A 9993-nucleotide genomic window follows, 5' to 3' on the forward strand; every position below is an offset into this window, starting at 1 on the left:
CACCACATGATGAAATTGCATTTATAGTGCTAACTAGCTTACCAATATAGTAGTTGGGAATCAGAGCCTTCACATATGATGCTGCAAGGACAACACAGGAGTTAAGGAATTCCTCGGCAGACACAAACACATTAGCCTGGTGAAGTGTTAGGGAGCAGGCACTAAAAAGGAAGATGTTGATTTCGGTAGAATTTTTAGTCATCTTAAACTTGTTGGCATGTACTAAAGTATAAAAAAAGTTAACGCGTATCTTCACGTTATTGTGTAGTTTCACTTCCTTATGAGGCAGACTCAAATGGCTAACATTAAGCAAACTGGGCTAGACCTAGACTGGTGAAAAATAAAGTCGACCCGCTCACCAAATCTGTATTTATACTTGCCATATTAGCTGCATATACCACAAATCTACAGCGGAGTAATAGATAGTTACCGTTCACTGATACATTCAGTCTTAACCTGTTGGGTCAGGGGCATTTGCACATCTGGACCTAAAAAAATGTACCCGATTTAATCCCGTTACCAATCCTACCCAGTAACTAGAATATGCAATACTTATATATATGGATAGAAAAACACTCTAAAGTTTCCGTAAAACTGTTTGAATGGAGGTCTAGGAGTATAAACAGAACTCGTAGTTACACAGGCAAAACCCTGGAGACATATTGCTGGAAGTGGATATCCTGATGTGTTGTATTGACTTTAAACCTATCCCATTGAAAAACACAGGGGTTTAGAAGATTTTGCACTTCCTATTGCTTCCCACTAGATGTCACCAGCCTTTACAAAGTGTTTTGAGTCTTCTGGAGTGGAGATCTGACTGAACAAGAGCCATGGAACAGTGATGTCCCATTAGACACCTGGCGCGCTAGTTCATGTTGGGTACCCTCGTTCCGAATACGTTATAAAAGAGTATGCATTCGTCCGCCTTGAATATTATTCATGTTCTGGTTAAAAAAACCAATGATTTATGCTATACAACGTTTGACATGTTTGAACGAACGGAAATATATTTTTTCCCCTCGTTCATGAGCGAAGTCCGGGCTGGCTTAGATCATGTGCTAACTGACGGAGATTTTTGGACATAAATGATGAGCTTTTTGAACAAAACTACATTCGTTATGGACCTGTGATACCTGGAAGTGACATCTGATGAAGAGAATCCAAAGGTAATGGATTATTTACATAGTATTTTCGATTTTAGATCTCCCCAACATGACGTCTAGTCTGTATCGCAACGCAGATTATTTTCTGGGCGCAGTGCTCAGATTATTGCAAAGTGTGATTTCCCAGTAAGGTTATTTTAAATCTGGCAAGTTGATTGCGTTCAAGAGATGTAAATCTATAATTCTTAAAATGACAATATAATATTTTACCAATGTTTTCTAATTTTAATTATTTAATTTCTGACGCTGACTTGACTGCTCTCGGTTATTGGAGGGAAACGATTTCCTCAACATCAATGCCATAGTAAAACGCTGTTTTGGATATTAATATGAACTTGATAGAACTAAAAATGCATGCATTGTCTAACATAATGTCCTAGGAGTGTCATCTGATGGAGATTGTAAAAGGTTAGTGCATCATTTTAGCTGGTTTTGGTGACCCTGTCTTTGACTTGACAAAACATTACACACAACTCTTGTAAATGTACTGTCCTAACATACTCTAAATTTATGCTTTCGCCGTAAAACCTTTTTGAAATTCGTAAAACGTGGTTAGATTAAGGAGATGTTTATCTTTCAAATGGTGTAACATAGTTGTATTTTGAAAAATTTGAATTTTGGACATTTATTTGGATTCAAATTTGCCGCTCTTGAAATGCACCTGCTGTTGATGGAGTGCACCACGGGTGGCACGCTAGCGTCCCACCTAGCCCCAAGAGGTTAATCCAGATTAAGTGTGCACAAGCATCAAGTAAGCTTCAGCCACTTTCCTTCAATGATCTTGCTGGCTACTTGAGCTCGATATGTACATATAACAAGGAACAGCAGCAGCAGATGTCAAAAAGTAATTGCAAAAAAAAAAAAAGTCAATGCAGATAGTCAGGGGTAGTCACTCAGCAGTTTTATGGCTTGGGGGAAGTAGAAGCCGTTCAGGGTCCTGTTGGTTCCAGACTTGGTGCAGCCGTACAATTTGTCATGGACCAACAGGACAGTATGACTGGGTGGCTTGAGGCATTGGACAATGTAGGGCCTTCTGACACACGCGTGTCGAGGTCCTGATGGCAGGGAGCGCGGCCTCGAGTGATGTAACGCACTACTCTGTAGCACCTTGCGGACAGATGCCATACCTAGTGGTGATGCAGCCAGTCAAAAAGTTCTCAATGGTGCAGCTGTAGAATTGAGGATCGGAGGGCTGATAAATATTTTTAGCCTCCTGGTAGGGAGGGGCTTGGCCCTCCGTTTCCTGTAGTCCACGATCAGTTCCTTTGTCGTCTTGGCACCACACTGCCTGGTTCCGACCCCCTACAGGCTACGATAACTAAAGTTGTTGCCGGCTACATTGTTCCATAACCACAGCTTGTGTGCCAGCTAGTGTTCGTTAGCAGGTGAGGTGGTATACACTTGGAGAAACAAATGCATGTATGAAACATGTTGTGGCCATAAGGCAGCATTTATTAAAACAAAGTTAGCAAGCTGGTACCCTAGGGGAACCAACCCATTCTATTCTTTTCTAGCAATCAGCAGAGTGCAGCTCTTTTACAAAAAGAGTAAAATGGCTAGGAGTATAAACAATATCCCAACATGCCACAGTTATACCGATATTACATTGAATTAAATTATGGCTATTGGTGCCCACCACTAACTATTATTAGCACACATTCAGAGACTGACTTGTTTCGTGCTGTTGGACACAGGAGTATTTGGTGTCCAGGTACTTGTAAGTCCCAACACAGGGGGTCTCCAAAAACAAAATTGGATGCCGGGACAACACACTGGCTCTTCCCACCGCACCTGTTTGTGTCAAAGACAGGTAGAGGTCATGAGTTCCTACAGGTAAACACTTCAGGTTCTAGTATCTTTTACCATCTTGCTGGTGGTTGTTACCACTACAGCCAGGAGTTCTACAGGTAAACACCACAGGTTCTAGTACCTTCCGCCATCTTGCTGGTGGAGGATTGGCTGAGGTAGTTGGTGTCGGTGAGTTGGTTATAAGGGCGCCCAATGGAACACACACCGTGTTTACGACGACCATAGTTGGCACGCTTGATTTGAATCTGACCTCCATCTGAGGTAGATGGGGGGAAAAGATCAAGAAAAGGAGAAAGGTGAGGGACGAAGGAGAGCGAAGACTGGTGTGGGCCAGTGACGCTAATCTACAGTAGAAAATATCATAGGTGGTCGGTGACTAGCTTACCACATTGCAGTAAAGCATCAGAGCCTTAACCTCTATAGGCTAGGTGGGACGAAGCGTCCCACCCGGGGTGCACTCCAGCAACAGCAGGTGCATTTCAAGAGCTGGCAAATTTGAATCCAAATAAATGTCAAAATTCAAATTTTTTAAACATACAACTATTTTACACCCTTTGAAAGATAAACATCTCCTTAATCTAACCATGTTTTACGATTTCAAAAAGGTTTTACTGAAAGCATAAATTTAGAGTATGTTAGGACAGTACATTTACAAGAGTTGTGTGTAATGTTGTGCCAATTCAAAGACAGGCGTCACCAAAACCATAAAATCAGCTAAAATTATGCACTAACCTTTACAATCTCCAACAGATGACCCCAGGACATTGTGTTAGACAATGCATGCATTTTAGTTCTATCAAGTTCATATTTATATCCAAAAACAGCGTTTTACTGTAGGCGTGATGTTCAGGAAATCATTTCCTCCAATAACCGGCATTCAAGTCAGCACCACAAATTAAATAATTAAAATGAGAAAACATTGGTAAAATATTATATTGTCATTTAAAGAATTATAGATTTACATCTCTTGAACGCAAATCAACTTGCCAGATTTAAAAATAACCTTACTGGGAAATCACACTTTGCAATAATCTGAGCACTGCGCCCAGAAAAATACGCGTTACGATACAGACTAGCCGCCATGTTGGGAGATCTAAAATCGAAAATACTATGTAAATAATCCATTACCTTTGATTCTCTTCATCAGATGTCACTTCCAGATATCACAGGTCCATAACGAATGTAGTTTTGTTCAAAAAAGCTCATCATTTATGTCCAAAAATCTCCGTCTTGTTAGCACATGATCTAAGCCCGCCGGACTTCACTTCATGAACGAGGGGAAAAATATATTTACGTTCGTTCAAACATGTCAAACGTTGTATAGCATAAATCATTAGGGCCTTTTTAACCAGAACATGAATAATATTCAAGGTGGACGAATGCATTCTCTTTTATAACGATATTGAACGAGGGTACCCAACATGAACTCGCGCGCCAGGTGTCTAATGGGCCATCATCGTTCCATGGCTCTTGTTCGGTCAGATCTTCCTCCAGAAGACTCAAAACACTTTGTAAAGGCTGGTGACATCTAGTGGAAGCAATAGGAAGTGCCAAAATATTCCTCAGCCCCGTGTTTTCAATGGCATAGGTTTAAAGGTAATACAACACATCAGATATCCACTTCCTGTCAGAATCTGTCTCAGGGTTTTGCCTGCCAAATGAGTTCTGTTATACTCACAGACACCATTCAAACAGTTTTAGAAACTTTAGGGTGTTTTCTATCCATATATAATAAGTATATGCATATTCTAGTTACTGGGTAGGATTAGTAACCAGATTAAATCGGGTAAATTTTTTTATCCAGCCGCAAATACTGCCCCCTAGCCCTAACAGGTTAACACGTGATGCTGATAGCTGCCAGGACAAATAAACAGGAATTACACACCACTCACATTAGCTTGGTTAAGTAGTATCATCATTATTACATACAGTACCTCCATCTGTTAGTGTACAGCAAGCTGCAGCCAGCACTGAAACATCACACAGCTAATTCAGCAACATTCCACATCATATGCACTTGGACCAGAAGCTAGAATTTAGCATTTGACTCTATACTCCAGCATTTGAGTTATACTAAGTGTACTGTAGTCATCAAGTTCAGAATTTGGTCTCTTATTCCATGCATGCAATGTGGCAGTTTGTTAGACAACTTTGTTTTGAACAATATAAATGTAATGTCCCGCAAGTCATACATGACACATAATTCCATTACTCTCAAATACAAACATTTGGTCATATATATTTAAATTCTAATCTGCATCAGATACAGATTTTGTATACGCACATGTGACCACCGTCAGTCTGAACATGCGCATGATGCCGGGTACAGGAGTGGCAGTAACAGAGAAAATGCAACTGATGCTAAGTAGACCCAATACACCTGGTATTTATGTTATGTGACATGTCTTAATTAACCCAGGTGTATCTATTTGTCTCCAGGTACACCTCATTGCAATTAGGGGCCAGCGTTTGCTGGTCTATTCCTGGCTATTGGTTCAGTCTCATCTCTCATGGAGTTGATAGAGGACTCTAGATGGATAAAATCAATTTTGACATTAACATTAGCATTGAGGGCTTTCAACATTTTAAAGTAGCCATCTAGGTGGGGCTTCTTCGTAAGGAAGAATCACACGGGCCATGATCAGTCTTAAAACCTTTGAGTGTTGCAGATTTGCCATATGAGTTCTGTTATACTCACAGACACCATTCAAACAGTTTTAGAAACTTCAGAGTGTTTTCTATCCAAATCTACTAATAATATGCATATTATCGTTTCTGGGAAAGGTAGTAACCAGTTTAAATCGGGTACGTTTTTTTATCCGGCGTGACAATACTGCCCCTAGCCCAGACAGGTTAATAGAATTTATATGATTAAGGTTTTGACTAAATGATTCACTCCTAAAATGTATAACTGAATGATTAGAAGACTAATTCTATAAATGTGTGTGCATAGGACAAGCTAAGACTTTACTATTTGGCAATGGAAGTAAGACATTCAAGGAAAAGGGGAACTGTTAACTTCGGGCTGCGTGGTAAGCTACCGTCCCACCCACAGTTCACACTATTCAACAGCCAGTGAAATATCAGGGTGCCAAATTCAAAACAACTATTTTATACCATTTGAAAGATAACCCTCTCCTTAATCCAACCACATTGTCCGATTTCAAAAAGGCTTTACGGAGAAAGCACATTGGTCAATATTCTGAGTACAGAGCTCGGCCATCAATGCAAGCTTATACAGTTAGCCGTCAAGCCAGGCGTCGTCAAAACTCTAAAATACTGTTATAAATATTTTCTTACTTTTGCTGATCTTTTGCCGGAATGCACCCGGAAGGACTCCACTTCCACAAGAAATGTTCATTTGTTCGGATAAAGTCCATCATTTATGTCCAAATAAATCAATTTTGTTCGAAAGGCGTCCAGATCACTATTCCAAAAGGCATGACTTGCGCGTACATCCATCATAGTCGAAAAGTTATAAAGTTCCCTTAGCGTTTGTAGAAACATGTCAAACCATGTTTCTACAAACCAAGCCTGGCCTGTTGAGGAGTGACGGACTCATCCTAGCTGGAGGTGCTCTCATCTTATCTACGAACATAGACAGGGCTCTAACTCCTCTAGCTCCACAATGAAATAGGGTGCAGGCCAGGCAGCAGGCTGTTAGCCAGCCTGCCAGCTTAGTGGAGTCTGCCACTAGCACAGTCAGCGTAGTCAGCTCAGCTTTCCCCATTGAGACCGTGTCTGTGCCTCGATCTAGGTTGGGCAAAATTAAAAATGGCGGTGTTCGCTTTAGTAATCTCACTAGATAAAGACCTCCCCTCCATTCCTGCCATTATTGAAAGAGATTGTGATACCTCACATCTCAAAATTGGGTTACTTAATGTTAGATCCCTCACTTCCAAGGCAGTTATAGTCAATGAACTAATCACTGATAATAATCTTGATGTGATTGGCCTGACTGAAACATGGCTTAAGCCTGATGAATTTACTGTGTTAAATGAGGCCTCACCCCCAGGTTACATTAGTGACCATACCCCCGTGCATCCGGCAAAGGCGGAGGTGTTGCTAACATTTAGATAGCAAATTTCAATTTACAAAAAAAAACAACAATGACGTTTTCGTCTTTTGAGCTTCAGTCATGAAATCTATGCAGCCTACTCACTCACTTTTATAGTTGCTGTTTATAGGCCTCCTGGGCCATATGCAGTGTTCCTCACTGAGTTCCCTGAATTCCTATCGGATCTTGTAGTCATAGCAGATAATATTCTAATTTTTGTTGACTTTAACATTCATGGAAAAGTCCACAGACCCACTCCAGTAAAGGCTTTCGGAGCCATCATCGACTCAGTGGGTTTTGTCCAACATGTCTCTGGACCTACTCACTGCCACAGTCATACTCTGGACCTAGTTTTGTCCCCATGGAATAAATGTTGTGGATCTAAATGTTTTCCTCATAATCCTGGACTATCGGACCACCATTTTATTAGTTTGCAATTGCAACAAATAATCTGCTCAGACCCCAACCAAGGAGCATTAAAAGTCAGTGCTATAAATTCTCAGACAACCCAAAGATTCCTTGATGCCCTTCCAGACTGCCTCTGCCTACCCAAGGACGTCAGAGGACAAAAATCAGTTAGCCACCTAACCGAGGAACTCAATTTAACTCATGCGCAATACCCTAGATGCAGTTGCACCCCCCAAAAACTAAAAACATCTGTCATAAGAAACTAGCTCCCTGGTATACAGAAAATACACGAGCTCTGAGCAAGCTTCCAGAAAATTGGAACGGAAATGGCGCCCACACCAAACTGGAAGTCTTCCGACTAGCTTGGAAAGACAGTACCGTGCAGTATCGAAGAGCCCTTACTGCTGCTCGATCATCCTATTTTTCCAACTTAATTGAGGAAAATAAGAACAATCCGAAATTTCTTTTTGATACTGTCGCGAAAGCTAACTAAAAAGCAGCCTTCGCCAAATGGAGGATGGCTTTCACTTCAGCAGTAATAAATTTATGAACTTTTTGAGGAAAAGATCATGATCATTAGAAAGCAAATTACAGACTCCTCTTTAAATCTGGGTATTCTCCAAAGCTCCATTGTCCCTGAGTCTGCACAACTCTGCCAGGACAGGATAAGGAGATACTAAAGGTAGAAATTGAGAATGATGAAAATAATAAGGCTCCAAAACCCAAGCTGCATATGGACCATTCCAACTAAACTACTGAAAGAGCTGCTCCCGTGCTTGGCCCTCCTATGTTGAACATAATAAACGTTATCACCGGATGTGTACCAAGTCACTAAAAGGGCATGTAATAAAGCCTCTCTTAAAAAAATGATAAAATATAAAAAAAATCGAATCCATTCCTCAAAATTTTAGAAAAAGCTTAAGCAACGACGCCCCCTGAAGATCAAACAATGATGGTAGACCCCATCATAGCAATGTGACTGCACTTGTGAAGGTGGAAAGATTTTAATGACAGAGAGTGATCTGTCCTCGTGCCTAGATCTTAGTGTGATACATCGATCACCACATTCTTTTGGAGAGATTGGAAACCCAAATGTTTCATGGACAAGTTGGCCGGTAGATTTATGCATGTCTGGAATGTTGTGACAAATCAATTGTAATATTTGGTTTCAAGGTGTTTTAGGACCAATATTGTTTCACTATATATTTTACCTTTGGGGATGTCATTCGAAAACATAATTAAATACGCTATGCGGACGACACACAGCTGTACATTTCAATGAAACATGGTGAAGCTTCCCAAAATTGCCCCGATTAGAAGTTCTGTGTAGAATGTAGAAGTGGATGTGCAAACCTTCATTAAACCGGACAAAACAGAGATGCTTGTTTAGGTCCCAAGAAACAAAGAGAGATCTTCTGTTGAATCTTGACAATAATCTGGATGGTTGTACAGTGCCTCAAATAAAAACTGTGAAGGACCTCGGCGTTACTTGGACCCTGATCCATGAAGAATATATCAAGACTGTTTCAAGGACAGCTTTTTTCCAAATTCTACGCAACATTGCAAAAATCAGAAATTTTCTGTCAAATGACGCAGAAAAATTAATCATGCCTTTTGTTATAGGATACTGCAATGCCTCTACTTTCCTCGCTAACCCGGATAAAGCACTAAATAAAACTTCAGTTAGTGCTAAATAGGCAAGGTAGAATCACTTGACTAGAACCAAAAAATTTGGATCATATCTACTGCAGTGTCCCTACACTGGCTTCCGTTAAGGCAAGGGCTGGGCGATTTCAAGGTTTTACTGCTAACCTACAAAGCATTAAGCATGGGCTTCTGCTCACTCTGTCTTTTCCGATTCTGCCGTACATATTCTACACGTAACGCTAGGTACAAGACGCAGGCCTCCTAATCGTCTTAGAATTATAAAGGAGGTAGGGTTTTATAGAATTTATGGAATGGTTGCCTAAATGTGAGAGACTAGCAGACAGTCTAACCCGAGACCCTTACTGAAGACTTATCTCTTCAGTAGGTTATGATTAAGTATAGTCTTTGGCCTAGGAGTGTGAAGGTGAACGGAAAGGGCTGGAGCAAACGAACCGCCTCCGTTCTGCCTTGCCGAAGTCCCTTTCACTGGATTTTGTAACCCTGCAGAGGCTGAGAGCAGTACTGGCCTATGGGGTTTCCATGCCGGTCCATGGGAGGGGCGCGTCACTTTTGAGTGGGTTGAGTCACTTGACGTGGTTTCTGTTTGGGCTGGCGCCATGGCGGAGATCGCTGTGGGCTATACTGGGCCTTGTCTTAGGACGGTAAGTTGGTGGTTGGAGACATCCTCTAGTGGTGGGGGCTGTGGGCAAAGTGGGTGGGGTTAATTTGCCTGTTTGGCCCGTCCGGGGGTAATTATCGGATGGGGCCACAGTGTTTTGATCCCTCCTGTCTCAGCCTCCAGTATTTATGCTGCAGTAGTTGCGTGGGGGTAGGTAGTTGTTAATCTGGAGTATTTCTCTTGTCTTATCCGGTGTCCTGTGTGTATTTAAATATGCTCTCTCTAATTCT

General features: G+C 41.2%; 1 long non-coding RNA gene across 1 annotated transcript; it reads right to left on the reverse strand.

Annotated features, from left to right (window-relative positions):
* Positions 1 to 4805: 4805 nt before the first annotated feature.
* On the reverse strand, positions 4806 to 5339 carry LOC123731933 (uncharacterized). Its single transcript, XR_006762927.1, has 3 exons — positions 5257 to 5339; positions 4907 to 4942; positions 4806 to 4826 (listed from the first exon to the last, which is right to left on the reverse strand). It is a non-coding gene; the product is annotated as an uncharacterized lncRNA (long non-coding RNA).
* Between the last annotated feature and the right edge of the window lie 4654 nt (positions 5340 to 9993).

This window comes from Salmo salar, unplaced genomic scaffold (assembly GCF_905237065.1).
Source record: "Salmo salar unplaced genomic scaffold, Ssal_v3.1, whole genome shotgun sequence".
In the NCBI taxonomy this organism is placed as follows: Eukaryota; Metazoa; Chordata; class Actinopteri; order Salmoniformes; family Salmonidae; genus Salmo; species Salmo salar.